The sequence below is a fragment of the Sminthopsis crassicaudata genome, chromosome 1, assembly GCF_048593235.1.
Source record: "Sminthopsis crassicaudata isolate SCR6 chromosome 1, ASM4859323v1, whole genome shotgun sequence".
In the NCBI taxonomy this organism is placed as follows: domain Eukaryota; kingdom Metazoa; phylum Chordata; class Mammalia; order Dasyuromorphia; family Dasyuridae; genus Sminthopsis; species Sminthopsis crassicaudata.
The window spans coordinates 581,577,307-581,590,458 of record NC_133617.1 but is presented as its reverse complement, the minus strand read 5'-3'; the positions used below and the strand labels follow the sequence as shown (position 1 = coordinate 581,590,458).

The following is a 13,152-nucleotide window of genomic DNA, read 5'->3' as shown; positions in this document are numbered from 1 at the left end:
ATAGCAGGAAGGGGAGGTAGATACATCCTTGGGTTAATGCCCAAGGACTACCTTCAGGCTTACTCCAACTCTGCGAATAGATGAAATCTTACTCGATTTTCGAAATTGTCTTTTAGAGATCTCACTCTATCTCATTCATTACTATAATAGAATGCAAGTATGAATATCTTAAAATTTTAACCTGTATTTATAGTCAAATTATTCTATAGGTATGATCTTCTCCTTCGGGGGAAATGACTAGACAAGGTAATAAAACAATGTAATGTGAAAGTTTTCTAAATAAATGAAAAGTAAATTTTGAAAAAGTAACAGGATTAGAGTGTTTTCTTTCTTTAAGAGCTATATAATATGTAGATGATTGTCTTCCAAATTTATCTATCATGGAAATTCAGTTTTTGAATATGTTTTAGTAATAAATTCTCAAAGTTGGATTAAGGATTTTACACATAAATTGTATTGATAATGATAAGGAAAGTGAAATTATCTTAAAGTATCTGTCTGATAAGGACAAAAAATTCATTTTACAGTCGGACCCTAAAAAAAGTTTGTTTTTTTTAATTCTTATATCAACTACAGGATTTGGGTAAAAATATAAACATTACATAGTAATATAAATTCTCTGAAGTTTCAAGATTAAAAAACCAAATTTACAAAACTATATTAAATCAGAATTATCTGGGAACCTCTAGATTTGGAACTAGAAAATCAGAGTCCCCATTAGAGCTGTCCTGGGAATAAAGTCTATAATCCAATGAGACTTAAAATATACTGATTAAATGGATATTGAGAATGGGTTACTAAGATATAAGGAAACGATGTTAATTAATAGTTATGATAATTATTGTATTGCTTTGGTCTTTTAAAATGTTAATATTTTATATTTTTATAATCTTGGTGACATTGTCAATCTCTCTTCTCAAAACTAGCGTACTGTGTCTAAGTAGTTTAATCTGTAGTGTGGCATTAATATAACCTGACAATGTAATTATGATCACTAGACATTGCTATTGGAAAACTTCTAGCTTTGACTACACAGATCTTTCTCATAAAGGTGATGTTGTGCTTTTTCATATACTGCTCATATTTGCCATAGCTTTCCTTCCAAGGAGCAAGTGCCTTTTAATATCATGGCTGCAATTGCCATGTGCAGTGATCTTCGAGTTCAAGAATAGAAAATCTGGCAGTGTTTCCGTTTCTTCTTCTAATTGTTAGGAAGTGATGGGATAAGTTATCAAAACCTTAATTTTTTTTATGATAAGCTTCAAGTCAACTTTGGCACTCTCCCTTTCACCCTTATCAAAAGGTTTCTTAATCCCTCTTCATTTTCTACCATCAGAATGATAGTTTGCACATCTATTATTGATATTTCTCCCAGACATCCTAATTCTGCATTTTTATTTGTCCAGCCTGGCATTTTGCTTGACATATTCTACATACAAGTTAAGTAAGTAAGGTAAATAAGTAATAAAGTAAATTAGCAAATAAAGCAAAAATATACATCCTTGTTATAATCTTTTCCAATCTTAATCATTTGTTCGATGTTCAGTTCTCACAGTTGCTTCTTGAAATTGTATAAGATTTTCTTAGGAGACAAAAAAGTTGTTTGGAACTCCTGAGGACTTTGAGGACTTGTCACATTTTGTTGTAATCCACACAGTCAAAAGCTTTAGTGTGTAGTCACTGAAGTAGAAATAGATATTTTACTGGAACTCCCTTGCTTTCTTCATAATCCAGCAAATGTTGGCAATCTTTAGTTCCTCTGCCTCTTTGAAAACCAGCCTGCTCTTCTGGGAATTATTGGTTCACATATTGCTGAAGCCTGGTTTGAAGAATATTAAGCATAACATTGCTGGTGAATGAAATGAGTGCAATTGGTTTGGTAATTTGAACATTTCTTTGGCATTGCCCTACTTTAGGATTGGGACATAAACTGATCTAATTCAGTGACCACTATTGATTTTTTCCAAATTTGTAAGCATATTGAATACAGCACTTTACCAGTGCCAACTTTAAGAATTTTAAATGGCTCGGCTGGTATTCTGTCACCTACACTAATCTTTCCTATAGTCCACTTGACTTCATTCTCCATGATGTCTGGCTCTGGTTTGGTAATCACACCATTATGGTTATCAATGATGTGAAAATCTTTCTTGTATAGTTCTTTGGGGTATTCATGTTACCTATTCTTAATCTCTTCTGCATCTGTTAAGGCCTTATTATTTTTGCCTTTTAATATGCCTATTTTTGCTTGAATCATCCCTTTGATGTCTCTAATTTTCTTGAAAAAATCTCTTTGCTGTCAATAAAAAGTTTTAATTAAAAAAAAAGAAAAAAATCTCTTTGCTTTCCCATTCTATTGTTTCCTTCAATTTTTTTTTTTATTTCTCATTTAAGAAAACTTTATTTCTCCTTGCTATTTTCTGGAATTCTGCATTCAGTTGGATATATCTTTCCCTTTCTCCTTTATTTTTTGCTTTCCTTCTTTCCTCAACTATTTGCAAAGCCTTATCTGAGAACCATTTTAATCTTTCTTGTTTGTTGGGTTGTTTGTTTTGTTTGTTTGGTTGGTTGGTTGGAGGGTTTTTTTGCTATCTCCTGATATTTTGAACCCCTGTCCATAATTCTTCAGGCACTTCATCTACCAGATTTAATCCTTTAAATTTATTTTTCACTTCTACATCACATTCAAAATGAATGTTACTTAGATCATATTTATATGATGTGATGGTTTTCCCTATTTTCTTCAATTTAAGTCTGAACTTGGTTAATGTTTTGTCAGTTTGCCATGGATTTGACAATATCTTAAACTACCTCCATCAAATGTTTTCAAATCAAAGCTATTTTTATATGGAGTATATGTTTAATTTTTAACAGAAATATACATAAAAGTATGATTTATTTAACAAATTCACTTTATAATTTTTTAAAACACATCTATTGTAGTTTTTAAATGGTAGAGAAAGAGGTACAAAAGTTGTTTCATCCAGGATTTCTGGCCAGAGTATCTGCCACTTAATAGGTTCATCATAGGATCAACCTCTCCTCCACAGTCATAACTCTGCAGGTTCTTGGTTTTAGCACTTCCTTCAAGGGATACTGGGCTGTAGAGGAGGGAACCATAGTTACCAAGCTCAGGCATCAGTAACAAATCATCACAAGGCAGAATCTTAATTCAGATTCCTCCCCCTTAAAGTCTACTCCCGAACATCAGGCTTGTTTACTCTTAATTTGACATGACATTCCTTTTCCCAATCTCATTCCCTTAGTGCTAGATAAACAAATTCTTATTAACTAGCTCTCCTTTTGTTGATATTCATCATCTTTCAGCAATATCTTCTGTCAAAGTATTTGTTTAATAGACATGTTAGTGTTTCCAAAGCTACAATTCAACTTACATTCTTTCCATTTTAAACAGATGTTTTCCTTTTCAGTGTATACCTCAAACCTTCTTCTTTAGATTTAGGAAGCATTCTATTGTATTAATAACAGACTTCCAAATCAGTAAATAATAAATAAAATATTAGCAATTTGGTTATATCTTGGGAATATGTAAATATTCTACAAATATGTAAGCATAATCCTTATCATAGTCAAAATGTTTCTTCTGGTTGTTTTTTCCTAATTCTAAGAGGAATACCTTTTTGGGGACTGTAGCCCCCTAGTCACTAAAGCATTGATTCTATTAATAAACATTATTTTTACTGCATAGTTTAGCAAATCTTACAAATAGCAGATATTTGAATCCCAGAAATAATCATCTAGGGTCAGTTCTGAAGTACTAAGCATCTCATTTGATGAATTGTTAAACACTACAAAAGTACATTCAGGGCAAATTTCCCTTCAAGCAGTGAAGAAAATACATTCCATATGATTCTTAGTCTCTGAATAATTATTAAAGATTTTCTATATATAAAGCACTATATTTGATGCTAAGAAGGAAGACAAAAGAAATATGGTAGTCCTTGCCCTCTAGAAATTTATGACAAAAGGCAAAATAAATAAAAGTAAAAACACTGATAAAGAAAGGTTGAAAAGTATATGATGTATCATTGCAAGAATTTGGAAGATACATAAGCAAAATTTATCTGCGATAAACATAGATTTATTAAGCACTTACTATGTATTTGATACAGTGCTAAACACTATGATTACAAAAAAAAAAAAAAAAAAAAAAAAAAAAGACTTTCCTCAAGAACTTTGAGTTTTTCAGCTATGAAGAATTATCTATTATATTCAACCCATCCTACTTGTATTGTCTGTGAATTTTGATGGAGTATATCTGAATAGACATAGTCACCAGCCAATAGCAACATAGAATGGATGGATACTTCTAGTACAACTTCAATGTCCACACAACACTGTGCCAGCTGAGCTAATGACGTGAATTTGCATAAGACAAAGGAGCAAGAAGCACCAGAGTGAAGACTCCTAGCAGGAAAAATATGAAACTGGGGAGAAAGAGAATGGCTACCATGACTAGAGAAAACCACAAGTTTCATATCATACTGCATTATTGTAGTTATGATCCATTTTCTTGTTTTTGTCAATGACAGACTAAAGAGCTATTGCAGCAGGCAGCACCGGGAAAGAGCAATAAGACTTCTATTCCTACTGACAGGGGACCCATGGATTTGATGTGACCATATGGTTCTCTGATCTTTATGTTTTTCATGATATACTGTGACTGTAGAACCTTGGAAGATTTATGTAGTATTAAGAGATACCATAAATACAAAGCAGGAATCATCAAGACTATTTAGTACTACGAGGATGTATGCTGATGGAAGTGGATTTCTTCAACATAGAGAAGAGCTAATCCAATTCCAATTGATTAATGATGGACAGAATCAGCTACATCCAGAAAAGGAACACTGGGAAATGAGTGTAAACTGTTATTTTTACCTTCTGAATCCAATTCTTCCTGTGCAACAAAAAAAATTCGGTTCTACACACATATATTGTATCTAGAATATACTGTAATATATTTAACATATATAAGACTGCTTGCCATCTGGGGGAGGGGGTTGGGGGAGGAAGGGAAAAAAATCTGAATAGAAGTAAGTGCAAGGGATAATGTTGTAAAAAATTACCCATGCATATGTACTGTCAAAAAAAAGTTATAATTATAAAATAAAATAAAAATTAAAAAAAAAAAAAAGACTATTTAGTACTAGAGGGTGGGGTGGAGGAAGTAAATCAATAGAACAAACCAGATAAGAAAGAATCAGAAACTTAACTCAATAAATGAATGTTTAATAAACTCCAAAACATAAATTGTTTGGAAAATATTCCCTATTTGATGAGAATAAATGAATAATTGCATTATGACAGAAATTAGTTTTAGATAAACATCTTTCATATATAAGACAATAAGCTCAAAATGGATCTGTGACTTGAATATAAAAAGTCACTCTCTCTAAATAAATATGAAGAGATACAGATCAGCAATCTTTCATAACTATGGCTAGAGGATTGTCTCTTTTTCTGCTTATGTCTGTATTCCTAAGGGATACAGATAATGTAAATATACTAATTTTATTGTATTAAATTGAAATCCACATAACATGGATAAGGAAAACTTAATAGAAGAAAAATATTCTTGGATAAAATATTTCTAGTAAGTATCCAATCCTAGTTCTTACCTGATGACATGCCTATTTTAGAGAACATGAAACAAAATCAAATAACAGACAACACTCTTATAATAATTTATGATAATCTAAAAATACTAATGGGAATCAAAGAAGATGAAGAGGTCTCTAAGTGTTTTGTTTTCTATTGCTGTAGAAATTATGTGGGTATTAGAAGTGTTTTATTGGTTTTAATTTGTTTTTAACCAAAAGAAACTTTTCTTCAATTTTCATTAGAAAAAAATTTTAGCTTTATTTTGAGATGATTAATTAAATTATGAGCATCTTTCAACCACAACTCTTCAGTGCCATTATGATGGTTTTTGGATTTTGATATCATTTTGATCTTTATTACAATAATTCCCTCCTTACCTCATGATTTTTAGGTTGCACTCTGTACAAAAATAATGCAGCCCTTTGTAACTTCTTTGTAAGAAATCTCATTTGTTTCAAGTTGTTAAAAAAAAAAAAGAGACACAATATTAAAAATATACAAACTATTATTTCATCATAAAAAATAAATATTTGATTTTCAAGATGCAAAGGGAAGTTATAAAAATATATAAGAGGGCAGCTAGATGGCGCAGTGGATAGAGCACCAGCCCTGAATTCAGGAGGACCAGAGTTCAAATCTGGTCTCAGACACTTAACACTTCCTAGCTAGGCAAGTCACTTAACCCCAGCCTCAAAAAAAAAATAAATAAATAAATAAAAAATAAAAAATATATATATATATACAATATATATATATTTTATATATAATTTATAAAATTATAATATATATATTATATAATATATAAAATATATAATGATATATATATCAGAGACATAATGATGTTTCTGAGTCTCTTTGGGCTCTGTAGTCACTTCAGGTGCTTCTGACTTTTAGCTTCAAGATGAAAGATGGCAGCCCCACTTCAGGTCACTTAAGTAAAAGACAATGGGAAGAAACTAAAGTAAGAAGTTAGCATTCTCCAACATGTTTCTAACCCTGGCCAGCTCTATTAGAGACATCAGGGAACTTTTTCTTGACTGGGATCTAGAATTCCTTCTTAGTTGATCTGAGGTACCTCAATCCATTGGGAGAGCTCCTTCACTCTATATTGTCTAATATATATTCTCATGTATATGCTTTTTTTTCTTTTGCTATTGACTAAAATAAATGGGTTTCTTTGTCATTTGCCATATGTGTGTTCATTGTGAAACTGGTGTCTGGTAAAGAGTCAAGACAAATGCAGAGCTTGGGGTCCTCCTTTCTCCATTAAAGAACTAGATTGGCAGTTTAGCTTGAATCTGAAAATCACATCTTCTAAACTAAAAATATTTAAGGGAACAGATAAATATTATTCTAGCCCAATACCTGTTTTCTCTGTGAAAAGCAGAGTGATCAGAGCTTCTGGTCCTAACTACTCTTGATAAGAATTAAAGAGTTAAAAAAAAAAAAATTAAAAAAAAAAAAAAAAAAAAAAGAATTAAAGAGTTAGCCTCACTGGGAGGGAATAGACTAGGGACAGCTATTCTGCCTTCCTTTGAGCCACACAATGACATTCCCACATCTCAGTGATAGCCATTGCTACATTATTATTAGAAATTCTGTGATGCAGCAACGAGAATAGGAGCCAAAGTCTCATGCTGGAAATAGCTTTGATTTCCCCATATCAGCTACAAAGCGCTGGATGGCTTAAACTCGTGTTTCAGTTTCCTTTTCTGAAATTGTTTTTATTTTTTTTATCTTTCTGGTTAAGCAATTAACTCCAAAACATTAAAGATCCTCAAAACAATTTTGGGTTAAGCAAAGCTGGTTTAGGTAAAAAGGGAAGGAAATGGACAATAAAGCTCCTTGGTAGTATCTTTCTTTCCTAGACTATCATGCCAGGAGTCTTCCTATTATTCAACTTTTTCACCCTCACAATTTTTTACAAGGAAAATTATATAGAAATTATTATAATATATCATAATATTATTATATATTATCATATAATATTTAATATAAAACATTATATTATTATTGTTATATATTATAAAATTATGTAGAAATTATTATAATAAATTATTATAAAATTATATAGAATTTTCAACTTTTTTTTTCATCAAAGACATTTGTGACAACCTTCCCCCATCTTTATTTTCACTTTACCCCTTTTTCCTGGCTTTCTTCAATTTTGGCTTTCTGTTTCCATATTTATCTGCTACCTCCTCCATTTTTATTACCTTTTTTTCTCTCTTTCACTTTTTTCTCAGATAAAACAGAAATGGGGAAGGGGGCAGGGATGGGAAAAAATAACAGGATATAAATGAACTTCTATGAAACTATGAAAAGTGGGAAAACTTTGGATTTCTCTAATTCAGAAAAAAACCTTTTTTTTCTTGCTTTTCTTAGAAATGGAAAGGAAGTGAAGAGTTTAAACATATCTGCTGTCTGTTTAAGTGCAAATGCACATTAAAATGACCATTGGATTTGGAGCAGAAGACTAGTACTCAGCTATTTACTCTTTCTATGACTTTGATTTAGACCAGATCTCTTTCTGCTTTAAAATATTATAATTATATCCATGATCCTTCCTCCTACCTAACAGTTCTAAATTTCTCTCCTTGAAATTAATCATGTAGGAAATGTGCTCTTGAAACAGAGATTGGGACTGAAAACAAATACCCATCCTTCCCCTACAAAGGGCAAAGTGGAGGCAAAAAAAAAAAAAAAAAAAAAGGAAAGACACCAACACAGAAATATGCTTAAAGCAGTTCTGTACAACTACATGAAAAGAAACAGACGCCCAGAGGGACTCCATCCATTCAGTACCCCAGGGAATCACTCAGGTTTCAACATTCAGTCAGAAATAAATGGCTATTGAAGTGAATTCAGCAACAGCAAATGCATGTCAGCAAACAGGAGAATCCCAGGAATATTGATCATTTATTGGAGCTAAGTGATAGGATCTGGGATCCACTTATCTTGGCTCTAATTTGTAAACCTTAAACCATTTTCCTCACAACACTTTGAGGCAGATACACAATCATATTCCTGTTTTACTGTTATCCAACTTCAGATTCAATCCGGGAAGCCTTAAACACTAAGTAGATTTCTCCTGGGAATTAAGTCCTGTCTCTTCTCTCACAAAGCTTCCGATCTACTATGTCTTTAATAAAAGCTTGTCAAATTTAACTGAATTTAAAAGCCTTGCTTATGCTGTTTGTTAGGGATTGGACTTTCCATTAGTTCTCAAATATAACCGAATTTAAAAGCCTTACTCGTATTTTTTTTTTTTAAGGACTGACCTGATTTCATTAGTTGTCAAATTTAGTTGAATTTAAAAGCCATAATTAACTTGTACTTTTTTTTCGGACTGGACCCAATTTCATCAGTTTAGGAAATTCCCTCTACCGATGCAGATCCAAACTGTGGTGCAATTTATAATTTCAGAGTTGTCTGGGACACTGAGACGCCATAAGGTCCCACAGTCAGAATTATTCAATTATTCAAATTATTCAATTATTCAAAAGAGGGGAGGACTTGAACTCAAGACTTAGATTTAAAGCTCACAGGACATGAATCCAATTCCCTCATTTTACAAGTGAGGAAACCAAAGACTCCACGGACAATGCAGTCTCTCAGACCCCGGGGCCAGGTCTATTGACCGCACCATTCGTCCTCTCACACATCTACGGACTCATGAATCTAGTTCAACCCTCTCGTCTGACAGACGAGTTTCCTTAAGTTTAAGTTTCCTTAAACTGAGGCAAGCCTTCGTACGGTCGTACACGTCGTGTGAGAGACCCGTCTTCCCCATTTCCGCTTTCCTTAAGCTCCTCCCAGTCACACCAAGAGGAGACAGCAAAGACCTCATTTAGCGAAGCCCGGAGTGTCTAGAAAGAACGCTCTTAAAGAACTAGACTGCGCATGCTCAGTAGCGAGATCATCCATGCTCCTAAAGACACTTCAGAGCTTCCTTAGTAACGCTTGGGATCCGGGAACTCTAGACCCCACCCCTTCGCGTTCACACTCCCTTTCTTAATTGGTAGAGACCGGGCTAAGTATTAAAAAGGAATCAAGAAGACACCGCCCCTGAAGAAAACAGCCAATCAGACGACATTTTACTGAAAGCACAGAGCCAACCGACAGGATCCTCCTTAACTCCTCCAAGCGGTTTGAAACTGTCAGGCTACCGGGGCCCGGGACTATCCTAGAGTAAAAGCCGGTCTACTGCGGAGCTGGCCGGACTAGAAACCGGAGGTCACGAGCCAGCGGTGACAGGTGCGTGGTCCAGAGCCCCCGAGCGGGATCTGGCCGGCTATTTGGCTGGGGGGCAGGGGAACATTTTGGAGGATTTAAAAGTTCGGCTCTTGTTGGGCGCCGTTTAACGAAAGACTGGAGCTGTGATGACCCGTTGCCGGACCGTGGAAGTGCTGCCCTTCTGCCCACCCGTGGTAGCGCTTTCTCCTTTCCCCACCTCTCCGACCTGCATCGGGGGGAGGGGACACCACCTGGTCCCCGGGGTCTGAAGGGGGAAAGTGATGATGTCACCTCGCGGCGGATGAGTTTTCTTTAAATCCCCCCCCGGCCCCCCCCACCCCCCCCCCCCCGCCCTTCCTTCTTCGTCTGTTTAAATTGCTAGCAATCCTTGTTTCTCAGTTACTACCTTAAAGTTAGTTTTTCTTCTTGTCTCGGTTTTTAGGACTGGAACTCTAAACTTTTTTTGGTGTCACGGACCTTTTTGGCAGCTGGTGAAAGGAAATCAATTATATTGAAAGTTACCAAAATATATTTTGTCTTTTTTTAGCATTTTTTTTTTAAATTTTGAGTTTCTAGGCATTGACCAGCACCTAACACCCTGTACCAAGATAAGGTCTAAATGGGTTCCTGACATAAAGGTGATAATATAGCAAATGAGAGCAAATCTGTGGAGAAGGGAGGAATTCCTGGCAAAAGAAAAACTTAATGCAAAGGGCTAATTTTGATTATATTAAATTTAAACCAATGTAGCCAAGATTGGGAGGGAAATAGAAAATTAGGAGAAAAAAATTACATCCAACATTTTTTTAAAATAGATTTTTATTTACAAAACATATGCATGGGTAATTTTTCAACACTGACCCTTGCAAAACCTTCTGTTCCATCTTTTCCCCTCCTTTGCCCCCACCTCCTCCCCCAGATGGCAGGTAGTCTAATACATGTTAAATATGTTAAAGTATATGTTAAATACAGTATATGTATACTTATTTGTACAGTTATCTTGCTGCACAAGGAAGATCAGATCTAGAAAGGAAGAAAAAAACCTGAGAAGGAAAACACAAATGCAAGCAAAAAATAACAGAAAGAGTGAAAATGCTATGTTATAGTCCATACTCATTTCCCATAGTTCTTTCTCTGAGTGTAGCTGGTTCTCTTAATTACTAAATAATTGGAACTAGTTTGAATCATCTCATTGTTGAAGAGAGCCATATCTATCACAGTTGATCATCGTATAATCTTCTTGTTGCTATATATAATGATCTCCTGGTCCTGCTCATTTCACTCAGCATCAATTGATGTTAGTCTCTCCAAGCCTCTCTGTATTCCTCCTGCTGGTCATTTCTTACAGAACAATAATATTCCATAACCTTCATATACCATAATTTACCCAACCATTCTCCAACTGATGGGCATCCACGTAGTTTCCAGTTTCTGGCCACTACAAAGAGGGCTGCACATACAGGTCTCTTTCCCTTCTTTAAGATCTCCTTGGGATATAAGCCCAGTAGCAACACTGCTGGGTCAAAGGGTATACACAGTTTGATAACTTTGGGGGCATAGTTTTGGGCATTTTCCAGAATGGTTGGATCCGTTCACAGTTCCACCAACAATGTTTTAGTGTGCCAGTTTTCCCACATCGCCTCCAACATTCGTCATTATCTTTTCCTGTCATTTTAGCCAATCTGAGAGATGTGTAGTGGTACCTCAGAGTTGTCTTAATTTGCATTTCTCCGATCAATAATGATTTAGAACACTTTTTCATATGATTAGAAAGTTTCAATTTCTTCATCTGAAAATTATCTGTTCATATGTTTTGACCATTTCTCAGTTGGAAAATGACTTGATTTCTTATAAATTTGAGTCAATTCTTTATATATTTTGGAAATGAGGCCTTTATCAGAATCTTTAATTGTAAAAATGTTTTTCCACTTTGTTGTTTCCCTTCTAATCTTATCTGCATTAGTTTTGTTTGCATAAAAACTTTTTAATTTGATATAATCAAAATTATCTATTTTGTGATCAATAATGATCTCTAGTTCTTTTTTGATCACAAATTCCTTCCTCCACAGGTCTGAGAGGTAAACTATCCTATGTTCCTCTAATTTATTTACAATCTCATTCTTTATGTCTAGATAAACCCATTTTGACCTTATCTTATATAGTGTTAAGGGTGGGTCAGTAACTAGTTTCTGCCATACTAGTTTCCAGTTTCCTAGCAGTTTTTGTCATATAGTGAATTCTTATCCCAAAAGCTGGGGTCTTTGGGTTTGTCAAACATTACATTGCTATAGTTATTGACTATTTTGTCCTGTGAACCTAACCTATTCCACTGATCAACTAGTCTATCTATTTCTTAGCCAATACCAAATGGTTTTGGTGACTGCTGTTTTATAATATAATTTTAGATCAGGTACAGCTAGGCTACCTTCATTTGATTTTTTTTTTCATTAGTTCCTTTGAAATTCTTGACTTTTTGTTCTTCCAGATGAATTTTGTTATTTTTTCTTGGTCAGTAAGATAGTTTCTTGGGCGTTTGATGGGTATAGCACTAAATAAATAGATTAGGTAGTATTGTCATCTTTATTATATTCACTCGACCTATCCAAGAGCACTTAATATTTTTCTAATTGTTTAGATCTGACTTTATTTGTGTGGAAAGTGTTTTGTAGTTTTGCACATATATAGTTCCTGACTTTCCCTTGGCAGATAGATTCCCAAATATTTTATACTATTGACATTTATTTTAAATGGAATTTCTCTTTGTATCTCTTGCTGTTGGATTTTGTTGTTGATATGTAAAAATGCTGATGATTTATGTGGATTTATTTTGTATCCTGCAACTTTGCTAAAACTGTGGATTATTTCTAATTTTTAGTAGATTCTATGGGGTTTTCTAAGTATGCCATCATATCATCTGCAAAGAGTGATAATTTGGTTTTCTCCTTACCTACTCTAATTCCTTTAATCTCTTTCTCAACTCTTATTACCAAAGTTAGTGTTTCTAATACAACATTGAATAGTAATGGTGATATTGGGCAACCTTGTTTCACTCCTGATCTTATTGGGAATGGTTCCAGTTTATCCCTATTAAATATAATGTTTATTGATGGTATTGAATAGATGTTACTGACTATTTTAAGAAAAAATGCATTTATTCCTATACTCTCTAATGTTTTTAGTAGTAATGGATGTTAGTTTTTATCAAATGCTTTTTCTGCATCTATTGAGATGACAATGTTTCTGATAAAGGCCTCATTTCTAAAATATTTAGAGAATTGAGGCAAATTTATA

General features: G+C 33.9%; 1 protein-coding gene across 1 annotated transcript in view; it reads left to right on the top strand.

Annotated features, from left to right (window-relative positions):
• Positions 1–9,534: 9,534 nt before the first annotated feature.
• Positions 9,535–13,152, top strand: part of POC5 (POC5 centriolar protein) — a 56,981-nt gene continuing 53,363 nt past the window's right edge. Inside the window, 1 exon segment of the mRNA XM_074282308.1 lies at positions 9,535–9,882. The gene's annotated coding sequence lies outside the window, so the exon portion shown is untranslated.